The sequence below is a fragment of the Hippopotamus amphibius genome, chromosome X (assembly GCF_030028045.1).
Source record: "Hippopotamus amphibius kiboko isolate mHipAmp2 chromosome X, mHipAmp2.hap2, whole genome shotgun sequence".
In the NCBI taxonomy this organism is placed as follows: domain Eukaryota; kingdom Metazoa; phylum Chordata; class Mammalia; order Artiodactyla; family Hippopotamidae; genus Hippopotamus; species Hippopotamus amphibius.
In genome coordinates this window covers 74,480,230-74,494,147 of record NC_080203.1, presented here as the reverse complement: position 1 = coordinate 74,494,147, position 13,918 = coordinate 74,480,230, and the positions used below count along the sequence as shown (strand labels likewise).

The window sequence follows — 13,918 nt, the reverse complement described above, 5'->3', positions numbered from 1 at the left end:
GCAAAAGCAGCAAGTGACATGTAAGAAAAAAAAATTGATCATCAGACTTTTCCACAATTATTCTTTATACCTGGAGAAAATGGAATAACATGTTAAAGATACTCAAGGCAAATGTAAGCAAAGGATTTTATGTTCAACAAAATAGACTTTCAAGTTTAAAGGGCACAAACTTATCCATTGAACAAGAATTTGGAAAATGTTGCTCACTTAAGCTCTTACTGAGGAATCAGAAAATAACCAAAATAACTACAGGAATAGCACCGTAGTATTAGTGGTGACCATCAGACATAGTGACTTCTACAAAAAATGAGAGCTAAAAAGGAGAGTATGATATGTGATGGCTGTATGTCCAGGTGATGCAGGTAGTACAACTACAGAGGAGAGACCATGTGCAAAACATTTGGTTTAGCTCATCGTAGTAGTCTGATATTGTTATTTTAGGACTGTTGTGTATGTAATGTGGGAGAGAATAAATGAATATTTATGGGATATTTAAAAAAAAAAAAGAAGAGATGGACAGTGTAAGTAGAGAGATGAAAATCCTAAGAAAGAACCAAAAGAAGTGATAAATATAAAAAACACTGTAACAGAAATGAAGAATGCCTTTGATGGGCTCCTTGGTAGACTAAACATGGCTGAGGAAAGAGTCTGAACTCAAGGATATGGTAATAGAATTCTTGAAAACCAAAAGCAAAGGGCACAGAAGACTGAAGAAAAAAATAGAACAGAATACTGAAGGACTGTGGCACAACCACAAAGAGTGTAACATACATGTAATGGGAATACAAGAAGAACTAAAGCAACAGAAGTAATATTTGAAGTTATAATGACTGAAAATTTCCCCAAAATTAATGTCAGACACCACAGCACAGATCCAGGAAGCTCAGAGAACAAAAAAACTATACCTAGGAATATCGTTTTTAAACTACAAAAAATTAAAGCTAAAAAAAATCCTAAAAGAATCCAGAGGATTATGTAAAGGACTTTAGTGGGTGAAGTAGACAGTATGTAGGAACACATGGGCAATGTAAGCAAAGAGATGGAAATCCTAAGAAAGAACCAAAAGAAATGCTAAATATCAAAAATGAGAAAAGGAATGAGGACATCTTACCCATAGGGGAATAAAAATAACAATCACATTTGACTTCTCAGAAATGAACAGAAATAAGGACATGCTACCTATAGAGGAATAAAAATAAGAATTACATGTGACTTCTCAGAAATGATATCAAGAAAAGCATGGAGTGAAATATTTAAAGTGGTTAGAGAAAAAACCTGGAAACTAGAATTCTGTACTTTGTGAAGTTATCCTTCATAAGTGAAGAAGAAATAAAGACCTCAAACAAAAATTGAAGGAATTTTTTGCCTTTCAGGAAACATCAAAAGAAGTGCTTAGAGAGGAGGAAAGTGATAAAGATTGGAAACATGGATGTACATAAAGTATCGAGCATTGAAGAATGAATGAGTGAAGGGGAATAAAAACTTTTTTTTCTTATTTTTAATTGATCTAACAGGTAATAGTTTGTTTAAAATTATAACGATGTATTCAATTGTGTATACTTGTATATATCATATCTGTATATGTTTGTGCTTATGTATACTTACATATAAGTCAAATTAGTGAAAACAATGATATAAGGTACAAGAGGGAGGAATTAGGATTATTTTGTTATTAAAAGGCACTCACACTATGGGGAAGTGGTATAATGTTTGAAAGCAGACCTGGATTACTTGTAAATGTATATTGCATTGTGGCAAGCACTAAAAAAAAGTTACAGAAGTATAGCTGATATGCTAATAAGGGGAGAAAATGAAATCATATAAAAGGCTTAGTTAAAACCACCAAAAGGATGAAAAAGATTAGAAGACAAAAATAGTAACAGAGAAAAAGTGCAACAAATACAAAACAGGAACAAATATGGTAGATGTCAATCCAGCTATATCAATAATAACTTTTAACATCAATATTCTAATTGCACAAATTTGGGAGTGTTCAAAATAGGTGAGATAACAAGACACATCTATATGCTTCCTAAAATAAATGAATTTTAATTATAAAGACACATATGGGGGGGAGATGGCGGTGAAGGAGAAGGGTGTGGAATACATCTTTCTCCACAGATGCATGAGTAATACATCAAAAGATGCAATAATTTCTACAGAAAACTGGCTGAACACTAGCAGAAGAACTTGGACACTAGAAAGGACTGCAAAGATCTTGATGTAACTGGATAGGACAGAGGGAAAAAAAAAGGAGAAAGAGGAAGAGAAGAAAGGAAAGGGACAGGTCCTACACTGTGGGGTGGGGGTAGCTGAAACAGAGGAGAGACTACTGAATTTGGGGAAACCCCTCTTATCTGATGGTGCAACCCCCTCTCCAATGGGGAATTTGATTTGGTCAGAAGGGAGGCATTTGGGACTGCCCAAAGAGGGTGAAGTGGCTGATCTGTGACAGACGGGAAAGAGTGAGAAACACACAGAGGGTCCGTACCATGGCCCTGTGTGTCCTGGACTGAGATATGGGTTCACAGCTGTGCAGGGGGTCCAGGAGCTGGAACGTGGGAACTGGAGAACTGGTTCAGGGTGAGAAACATTGTTGGCTAGGGGGAAGGACTGAGGGGACAGGAGGGAAGAAATTCACAGCGGAGGATGCCTACCGTGGAAAGCTGGGCAGCCATGGTGGTGGCACACTACTGCTGACTCACAGGCAGGGAGGATGAGCCACTGTTGTAGACTCTCTTTCAGCACCTGCGATGAACAAAGGGAGGCCCCCTCTGGGCCTTGCTATTGCAGTGGACAAGGGATTAGAAAAAGCCCCCTGGGTTGAGCTGGCCAGGTGTGCCTGCTGCCGAGAGCCAGAAGAAGTCCTCAGAGAAGAACATCTCTGGAGAGACATTTTGCTTATATCCAAGCCCACTGGCTTGCCTCTGCAGTTGGCACCACTGGCACCACCAGGGCTCCGGCGAGCCAAGCAGGGCGCTACTGCGGATTCACACGCATGGGGGAGGAGCCACTATTGTAGCCTCTCTTTCGGCACTTGCGACGAACAAAGAGCGGCCACCTCTGGGCCTGGCTGTCACAGTTGACGAGGGATAGAAAAAGCCCCGTAGGAGGGCTGGCGTGGTGTGCCTGTGGCCAAGAGCCAGAAGAAGTCTGCAGAGTGGCCTAGCTCTGGAGACATTCTGCTTACACCTGAGCCAGCCGGATTCCCTCTGCAGTAGGAACTGCCACCACCACCAGGGCTCCCATGACCCAGGCAGGGTGCTACTGGTAACTCACATGCAGGGGAAGGAGCCACTATTGTACCCTCTCTCTCCCCACACACAGGCGCCTACAGACAAACAATAAAGGAAGTTCTGTTGGTCACAGAGTAATACAAAAAGCCCCCAAGGGCTGCTCATTGGGCACCTTGTGCTGGGTACCAGTAAATGTGTATAAAAACAGATGATTGAACTTGGTGTACCCCCAAAAAATAATAAATAAATAAAATTAATTAAAAAAAATCACACTATGGCAAGATTTCCCATATCTGCTGCCACCGGCATCCCTGCACATTCGGTGTCACCCCCAGGGCTCCTGTGATCCAAGCAGGGTGCTACTGTTGAGTCACATGCAGGGAGAGGAGCCTCACTCTCCCCACACACCTGCATCTGCAGATGAACAATAAAGGAAACCCTCACTGAGGCAGACCTAAAGAGCTCCAAGGCAGCCTCAGGACCAGACTGGTCATTAGACCACATGCAGAAGCAGGGACAAAAGCAAAGCTGAATATCAGGGACAGGGGGACTCAAGAAGAGGTTCTATAAATCTTCCCATCATATATACATGCTGCAAACGAAATCCCCATGATCAGATAGGTAAACGCTATGTCTTTGGACTATCTGAGTTGATAATGAATGTTCCCACAAATGAAAAAGGTCTAACCTGGCTGCTGTGGACTGAGGAAGCAAGCATACACAGGAATTGGGCCAGATCAGGGACTAAGTGGACCCTATAGGACCCACAGCAGGTCCAGAGGCAGAAGAGGACCTCCTGGGGAGGCGAAGGTGGCCTGAGGCTCAAGGCGTTTACAAGGACACTTACACTGAGATACCAAGAAAACAGAATTATTAGTAATTCTATTGATCTGATCCGTTCTGTGGTCAGTTCTAGCTTTTTTTTTTTCTTTTTTAAATTATGCTCTTAGTCCTAAGTGATCTTCATGTTTTATAATATTTTTTATTCTATGTTTTACTATTTTTATTTTTAGCCTTTTTTATATATTTCTGTCTCTAGCTAGCTTTTTTTGTAGTGCTGAGTTTATCTCCCATTTTCTTTTCTTCATCTTTAATACATTTCTGTTTTTTCTTTTTCTTTTTATATTTCCATTCATACTATACTCTTCTGTTACTCTGTGTTCTATCCCTTTTATTTTATTTTATCTTATACTTATGATCAGTGTTATTAGTCTGATCTGTTTCCTTGCATTATTATTCACATGACACACTGCTTTGGGTTTTATTAGGTTTTGTCTTTATCTTAGTTCTAATTATAATTGTTTGATTTCATTTTGGGGATCTTCAGTCTGTCTTGTTGTTCTCTTGCTGTTTGTTAAATTTGCTCCCTGTTTTCTATTTGGTGCCTGTTATATTTTGTCCTCGTTTTCACAATTTCCCTGTTTTTTTTTTTTGTTGTTGTTGTTGTTTTTTGGTTTTGAATTTTTGTTGATTTTCTCTTTCATTGTCTGATTGCATTCTGGGGTTCTTCTGTCCGGTTGCTCTAGTGCTTTATATTCTATTAGGTTCTGTTTTTGTGTTTCTTGTGCATGTACGTCTTTCCTTGATTCAGTATTTGTTTGACTTAACCTTTTAGTCTGGGGCTTGGATAGTCTTTTTTAATAATCCCCTTTATTGCTGGGACAAGCGAGCTGTGGAGTCTGGATTCCTCCACCAGAAGTCAAATCAAAGGCTCTGGGGAGGGAGCACCCAGTCCAGGACACTAGACCAATAGAGAGTCCTCAGCCACAGGGAAGATTAACTGCAGAGAATTCTCACGGAGGCCTCTATCAGAGTCTAAGACCCAGGTTCGCCCGACTGCCTGCAACTGCCAGTGCTGGATACCTCACACCAAACTACAAACAAGACAGGAACACAAACCCACCCATCAGCGCAAAGACTACCTAAAGCCATATTAAGCTCACAGATACCGTAAAACACACCACCTGACACAGCCCTGGTCATCAGAGAGAAAAGACTTAGATCCACATACCAGAAAGCAGGCAACAGACCCTCTCACAAGGAAGCCTACTCAAGACACTGGACCAACCTCAGCACAGTGGGCAGAGAACAGAAACAAGAGGAATTACTGCTAGGCAGCATAGGGAAAGCAGACATCAAATACTATACATCAGACAAAATGAGAAAACAAAGAAACACCTTGCAGGCAAAGGAGCAACATAAAAACCCACAACAGCAAATAAATGAAGAGGTAATAGGCAAATTGCCTGTAAAAGAATTCAGAGTAATGATAGTAAAAATGATCCAAAGTCTTGAAAACAAAGTAGAGAAAATACAAGAAACATTTAATAAGGACCTAGAAGAACTAAAGAGCAAACAAACAGTAATGAACAACACAAACACTTAAATTAAAAATAATCTAGGTGGTATAAACAGCAGAATAACTGAGGCAGAAGAACGAGCAAGTGAGTTGGAAGATAGAAGGGGGAAATAACTGCCACAGAGCAGGAAAAAGAAAAAAAGAATAAAAAGAACAGAAGACACTCTCAGAGACTTCAGGCACAGCACTAAGCATACCAACATTCGAATCATAGGCGTCCCAGAAGAAGAAAAAAAAAGAAAGGGTCTGAGAAAATATTTAAAGAGATTATAGTGGAAAACTCCCCCAACATGAGAAAGGAAATAGTCAAGTCCAAGAACCACAGAGAGTCCCATACAGATTCAACCAAAGGAGAAACACACCGAGGCACATATTAATCGTATCAACCATCTTCTCTGACCACAACTCCATGAGACTAGATATCAATTACAGGAAAGAAATGTAAAAATACAAACACATGGAGGCGAGAAGTACACTATTAAACAACCAAGAAGTCACTGCAGAAATCAAAGAGGAAATCAAAAAATACCTAAAAACAAGTGACAATGAAAACACAACCAAAGCCTATGGGATGCAGCAAAAGCAGTTTTAACAGGCAGTTTATAGCAAAACAATCCTGCATCAAGAAACAAGAAAATTCTTGAATAAACAGCCTAACCTTACACCTAAAACAGTTAGAGAAAGAAGAACAAAAATACCCCAAAGTGAGCAGAAGGGAAGAAATCATAAAGATCAGATCAGAAATAAAGGAAAAAGTAATGAAGGAAACAATAGTAAAGATCATTAAAACTCAAAGCTGGTTCTTTGAGAACGTAAATAAAATTGATAAATCAGTAGCCAGACACATCAGGAAAAAAATGGAGAAGATGCAAATCAACAGAATTAGAAATGAAAAAGAAGTAACAACTGACTGCAGAAATATAAAAGATCATGAGCGAATACTACAAGCAGCTATATGGCAATAAATTGGATGACCTGGAAGAATTGGATAAATTCTTAGAAAACTACAATCTCCCAAGACTGAACCACAAAGAAATAGAAAATATGAACAGACCAGTCACAAGTACTAAAATTGAGACTGTGATTAAAAATCTCCCAACAAACAACAGCCCAGGGCCTGATGGCGTCACAGGCAAATTCTAGCAAATATTTAGAGAAGAGCTAACACGTGTCCTTCTCAAACCCTTCCAAAATACAGGAGAAGGAGGAACACTCCCAAACTCATTCTGTGAGGCCACCATCACCCTGATACCTAAACCACACAAAGATGTCACAAAAAAAGAAAATTAGAGGCCAACATCGCTGATGAATATAGATGCAAAAATCCTCAACAGAATACTAGCAAACAGAATCCAACAGCACATTAAAAAGATCATACACCATGACAAAGTGGCGTTTATCCCAGAATGCAAGGATTCTTCAATATATGCAAATCAATCGTGATACATCATATTAACAAATTGAAGGATAAAAACCATATGATCATCTCAATAGATGCAGGAAAAGCTTTTCACAAAATTCAACATCCATTTATGATCAAAACTCTCCAGAAAATGGGCATAGAAGGAAATCACCTCAACATAATAAAAGCTATATATGACAATCCAACAGCCAAAATCATTCTAAATGGTGAAAAACTGCAAGCATTCCCTCTAAGAACAGGAACAAGACAAGGGTGCCCACTCTCACCACTATTATTCAACATAGTTTTTGAATTGTTAGCCACAGCAATCAGAGAAAAAAGGAAATTAAAGGAATCCAAGTTGAAAAAGTAGTAAAATTGTCACCCTTTGCAGATGAAGTGATATTATACATAGAAAACCCTAAAGATGCTACCAGAAAACTGCTAGCACTAATCGATAAATTTAGTAAAGTAGCAGGATACAAAATTAATGCACAGAAATCTCTTGCATTCCTATACACTGACAACAAAAGAGTAGAAAGAGAAATTAAGGAAACACTCCCGTTTACCATTGCAACAAAAAGAATAAAATACCTTGGAATAAACCTGATAAAGGAGGCAAAAGACCCGATGAAAGACATCAAAGACGATACAAATAGATGGGGGAGCATACCTTGTTCTTGGATTGGAAGAATCAACATTGTGAAAATGACTATACTACCCAAAACTATTTACAGTTTGAATGCACTCTGTATGAAATTACCGATTGCATTTTTAACTGAACTAGGAACAAGAAATTTTATGATGTGTATGGAAACGCAGAAGACCCTGAATAGCCAAAGCAATCTTGTGAAGGAAAGTTGGAGCTGGTGGAATCAGGCTCCCTGACTTCAAGCTATACTACAAGGCTACAGTGATCAGGACAGTATGGTACTGGCACAAAATCCCAGTACGTTATTTTGTGGATATCAACATACTGATTCTAAAGTTTATATGGAGAGACAAAATACCCTGCATTACCCACATGTTATTCTAGAAGAACAAAATTGAAAAACTCACACTACTCTACTTCAAGACTTATTTTAAAGCTACAGTAATCAAAATACTGTGGTATTATTCCCCCCAATAGACAAATAGATTAATGAAACAGAATAGGTAGCCCAGAAATAGACCCAGGTGAAAATAGATATATATGACAAAGGAACAATGGACGTACAATAGAGCAAAGGTAGTCCTTCTAACAAACAGTGTTGGAACAGCTGAATATCCATATGAAAATAAATGTAGACACAAACCTTATACCCTTGGCAAAAGTTAACTCCGAATGGATCCCAGATATAAACGTTAAATACAAAACTATAAACTTCTAACACATAATATAGGAGAAAATCTAGATGACTTTGTGCATGCTAGTGACTTTTTAGATACAACACAAAAGATGCTGTCCATGAAAGAAGTAATTGATAATTAATGAAGTTAACTTCTGCTTTGCAAACAGTGATTACAAGAGAATGAGAAGACAAGCCACATACTGACAGAAAATATTTGGAAAAGGTACATCTGGTAAAGGATTGTGATTTAAAATACCCAGGGAATCCTTAATACTCAAGAATAAGAAAACAAAAAGAGCAAAATAATGCCATTTGCAGCAACATGGATGGACCTAGAGATTGTCACACTGAGTGAAGTAAGTCAAACACAGAAAGACAAATATATGATATCACTTATATGTGAAATCTTAAAAAAAATACTTAAGTTCACACAAAACTCTGCACATGAATGTTTATAGCAGCTTTATTCCCAAGTGACCAAATGTGGACGAAATTAAGATATCTTTCAGTAAGTGAAAGAATAAATAAGCTGAGGTCCATTCAGATAACTGAATACTTTTCAGTGCTAAAATGAAATGATAAATGAAGCCATGAAAAGACATGGATAATTCCTTCGTTATGTGCATATTATAAAGTGAAAGAAGCCGGTCTAAAAAGGCTACATAACATATGATTCCAACTATATGACATTGTGGAAAAGAGAATACTTTGGAGAAAGTGAAAGAATCAGTGGTTCTTAGAGGTTGGGGAGGGGTCGGATGAGCATATACAGCACAAAGGATTTTTAGGGCAGTGTAAATATGCTGTATGATACCTTAACGATGGATGTATGTCACTATACTTTCTATGTACCCATAGAATATACAGCAGTGAGAGTGAACCATAAGGTAATCTGTGTATTTGGATGATTAAGATATCTCAGCATATTTTTGTCAGTTGTAACAAATGTGCCACTCTGTTGGGGGATATTGATAATGAGGGAGGATGTGCATGTGGGTGCAGCTTATATATGGGAAATCTCTACTGTCTCCTAAATTTTGCGGTGAATCTGAAACAGCTCAAAACAATAAAATCAACCATAGGGAAAGAAAAGGAACAGAACTACAAAAACAACTAGGAAACAAGTAATAAAATGGCAGTAAGTGCATACCTATCAATAATTACTTTAAATATCAGTGGAGTGAATACCCCAATCAAAACACATAGGGTGGGACTTCCCTGGTGGTCCACGGTTAAGACTCTGAGTGTCCACTGCAGGGGATGCGGGTTCCATCCCTGGTTGTGCAACTAAGGTCCCACATGCCACACAGCATGGAAAAAAAAACCGCATAGGGTGGCTGATTGGATATAAAAAACAAGACCCATCTACATGCTGCCTACAAGAGACTCACTTCAGAGCTAAAGACACAGACTGAAAGTGCGGGGATGGAAAAAATATATTTCATGCAAACAGAAACAGGAAAGTGAGGGTAGTAATACTTATGTCAAACAAAACTTTAAAATTCAGGGCATAAGAAAAGACAAGAGCATATGATATGATAAAGGGATCAATACAAGAAGAAATTATACTTGTTAACATTTATACACCCAATATAGGAGCATCTAAATATATAAAGCAAATGTTAACAAACATAAAATGAGGAATTGACAATAATGTAAGGCAAAAGAAATAAAGCAAAAATAAACAAATAGGGCCTAATTAAACTTAAAAGCTTTTGCACAGAAAAGGAAACCATCAACAAAATGAAAAGACAGCCTACCAAGTGGGAAAACATATTTGCAAATGATATGGCCAACATGGGGTTAATATCCAAATTAATAAACAGCTCCTATAACTCAATATCTAAAAAGCAACCCAATTGAAAAATGGGCAGAAGACCTGAATAGACATTTGTCCAGAGAAGATTTACAGGTAGCTAATAGGCAGATGAAAAGATGCACAACATTGTTAATTAATAAAGAAATGCAAATCAAAACAACGAGATACAGCCTCACATCTGTCAGAATGGCTAACCTCAAAATATCTGCAAATTACAAATGTTTGCAAGAATGTAGAGAAAAGGGAATCCTAGTACACTGTTGGTGGAAATGTAAATTGGTGTGGCCACTGTGGAAGACAGTATGGAGGTTCCTCAAGAAACTAAAAATAGAACTACCATGTGATTTAGCAATTCCAGTCTTGGGTGTATATCCGGAAAAAATGAAAAATACTAATGCAAAAAAATACGTGTACCCTAATGTTCATAGCAGTAGCGTTTACAATAGCCAAGATATGGAAGCAACCCAAGTGTCCATCAATAGATGAATGTATAAAGAAGAGGCATATATACGTGTGTGTGTGTATCTGTATATATGTGTGTGTATGCATACACATACACATTGGAATATTACTCAGCCATAAAAAAGAATGAAATTCTACCATTTGTAGCAATGGGGATGGACCTAGAGAACATTATGCTTAGTGAAATAAGTCAGACTGAGAAAGACAAATACTGTATGATATCACTTATATGTGGAATCTAAGGATCAAAACAAACAAATGTACATAGCAGAACAGAAACAGACTCATAGATGTTGCAAACAAACTAGTGGTTATTAGTGGGAAGGTGGAAATGAGGAGGTGCGAGATACGGGTATGAGATTAAGAGATATGATCTCCTGTGTATAAAAATATAGAAGCAACAAGGAGTGTAACAGGGTATATAGCCATTATTTTTTAATAACTTTTTTAAAAATTTTATTTATTTATTTATTATTTTTTTGGGGGGTACACCAAGTTCAATCAGCTGTTTTTATACACATATCCCCGTATTCCCTCCCTTCCTTGACTTCCCCCCCTCGAGTCCCCCCCCACCCTCCCCACCCCAGTCCTCCAAGGCATCTTCCATCCTGGAGTTGGACTCCCTTTGTTATACAACAACTTCTCACTGACTATCTATCCTACAGTTGGTAGTATACATATGTCTGTGCTATTCTCTCGCCTCGTCTCAGCTTCCCCTTCACCCCCCGCCCCCTCCCAAACCTCGAGTTCTCCAGTCCATTCTCTGTATCTGCTTCCCTGTTCTTGTCACTGAGTTCATCAGTACCATTTTTAGATTCCATATATGTGAGTTAGCATACAATATTTGTCTTTCTCTTTCTGACTTATTTCACTCTGTATGACAGACTGTAGTTCTATCCACCTCATTACATATAGCTCCATCTCATCCCTTTTTATAGCTGAGTAATATTCCATTGTATTTTTTTAATAACTTTTAATGGAATATAATTCATAAAAATATTGAGTCATGCTGTACATGTGAAACTAATATATTGTAAACAACTGTATTTCCAGAAAAAGGAGAGTATGAAAAAAATCTTTTTTTGAAAAAGTGACATGATTAGTTAGTCATCATGATGTGCATTGGTTATTTATGTAAAAATTTTTGGAATATAGAGGTAGCGGGAATTTTTTTTTTACTTTACCCATTTACTCAGTTTATACATTATAGTAACTAAAATTTGACTGGTATTTGCAGATAGGTATTATTTAAGTAAACCATGGTAAGAGAAATTTGAGAATATTGGAACCATGAAAAGAGTACATTGCCTGTAGGAAAGTAAAGTTATAGTGAAAGTTTTGCTGAATCTGTGTGCTGAAAACAAGACAGTGCCCAAATAACTGATGCAAAAAAATTATTCATGGATTGAAAACACAATATTGTTAATTTTCCCAAATAGACCTATATCTGTAGTGCTATCCTAATTAAAAATAAATTAGGATATTTTTCTAGATACTGACAATACGATTCTAAAATTTATGGAAAGGCATAGTCATTGAAATGGCCAAAATAATTTCAAAGTAGAAAATTATAGGAAATGAAGTACATAATTTCAAATCTTAATATATTAAACTCTAGTCACGATACCAGTTTGATTTTAGTCTAAGGATAGAGCCATCAATTAATGGAATAGAAGAGAGTTTACAAGTGGGCCCATACAAATATGGTCCATAGATATTTTACGAAATTTTGAAGTTGATTTAATGGAAGTATGCTGTCATTTCAGCAATTGATGCTGCTAATGATTTCCCATGTATATAATAAAAAAATTGATCAGTGTAGAAAAAATTAATGCACTTTATAAAAATTTAACTCAATGCTGGTCATATGCTAAATTTAAAAGAAAATATGTCTATTGTACTTTTACAATAAAACAAAATTTTGCTTTCCATGGATTAGGCAATGAATTTGTGGATAGGACTCCAAAAGTGTTATGCATAAATGAAAAAATATGTGAAATGAAAAAATATGTGAATGTGACTTCAAAATTATAATTTTTCTCTTAAAGCAAAGTGCTAGGAAAATGGAAAAAAGTCATAGAGTGGAAGAGTGTATTTTGAACACATTTATGTAACAAATAACATCTATCCAGAATATATGAAATGCTCTTAAAATTTGACGTTATAAGAAGTAACCCAGTTTTTTAAATGTGCATAAGCTCAATAGATGTATATAAAGCATTTGGCAATATCCAACCCCTGTCCATATTAAAAACATTTCACAGACTTAGAAGGTATCTTTCTCAACCAGATAATGTGTTATTTAGGAATAACCCACACCTAACATACTCAATGACTGAGTGCTTTTCCCTTGAATTCAGGAAGAAGCATGAATGTCTACTCTTAGGAAAATGAGTTATATTTCTGTATAGTAGCAGTGAACAATCTGAATAAATAAATAAGAAAACAATTCAATTTACAATAGTATCCAAAAGAATAAAATGCTTAGGCATAAGTTGAATAAAATAAGTGTGAGACTTTTACACGGAGAATCAGAAGAACCACCTTGCAAGAAATTTAAGAAGAGTTGAGTAATTTGAAAGATACTTCATGTTCATGGATTGGAAGAATTAGTAATGTTAAGATGGTGTCATCAAATCAGTTATGTATCCCTAAAAGATATGTTAACATTCTAATCTCTGTTCCCTATGAATTTGACCTTATTTGAAAATAGGGGCTTTGCAGATGTAATTAAGTTAATCTGAGATTTTACTGGGGAGATTGTGTTTTTAATCCAATATGACTGGTGTTCCTATGAGAGAAGAGGAAAGGGCACACAGAGACAGAGGTACACAGGGAAAATGTCATGTAATTACAAAGGCAGAGATTAACATTATGTATCTACAAGAACAGGGGCACTAAGGACCGATGGCCATGCCAGAAGCTTAGAGAGACATGGAATATATTCTCTCCTAATGTCTTCACAGGAATCATGACTCTATGAATACTCTGATTTCAGACTTCTATCTTCTAGAGCTGTGAGATAATTAATTTTACTTATGTTAAGCTGACAACTTGATTTCAGACTTCTAGTCTTTTTTTGTTAAGCTTTCCAGTTGTTGGCTGTTAGGCAGCTATAGGGAATGAACAGAATTGACAGTAGTCCCCAAATTGATCTAGAGATTTAGAGAAGCCTCTAGCAATGTCCCAGCTGGCATTTTTGTAGAAATTGGCAAGCTGAGTCTAAAATTCATATAGAAATGTAGATACAGAATAGACAAAGCAATCTTGAAAAAAAAAAGTACATTAGAGAACTCATATTTCCTGATT

General features: G+C 37.0%; 1 long non-coding RNA gene across 11 annotated transcripts in view; it reads left to right on the top strand.

Annotated features, from left to right (window-relative positions):
• The window catches only part of LOC130841823 (uncharacterized), a 230,560-nt gene that overhangs the window by 65,522 nt on the left and 151,120 nt on the right, over positions 1 to 13,918 (top strand). For 2 of the 11 annotated variants that reach the window (XR_009050292.1, XR_009050284.1), the window contains one exon: positions 1,374 to 1,514. The exons of the other annotated variants lie outside the window; for them this stretch is intronic. This is a non-coding gene — a long non-coding RNA (uncharacterized LOC130841823). The remainder of the gene's footprint in view (positions 1 to 1,373; positions 1,515 to 13,918) is intronic. 11 annotated transcript variants of the gene reach the window in all.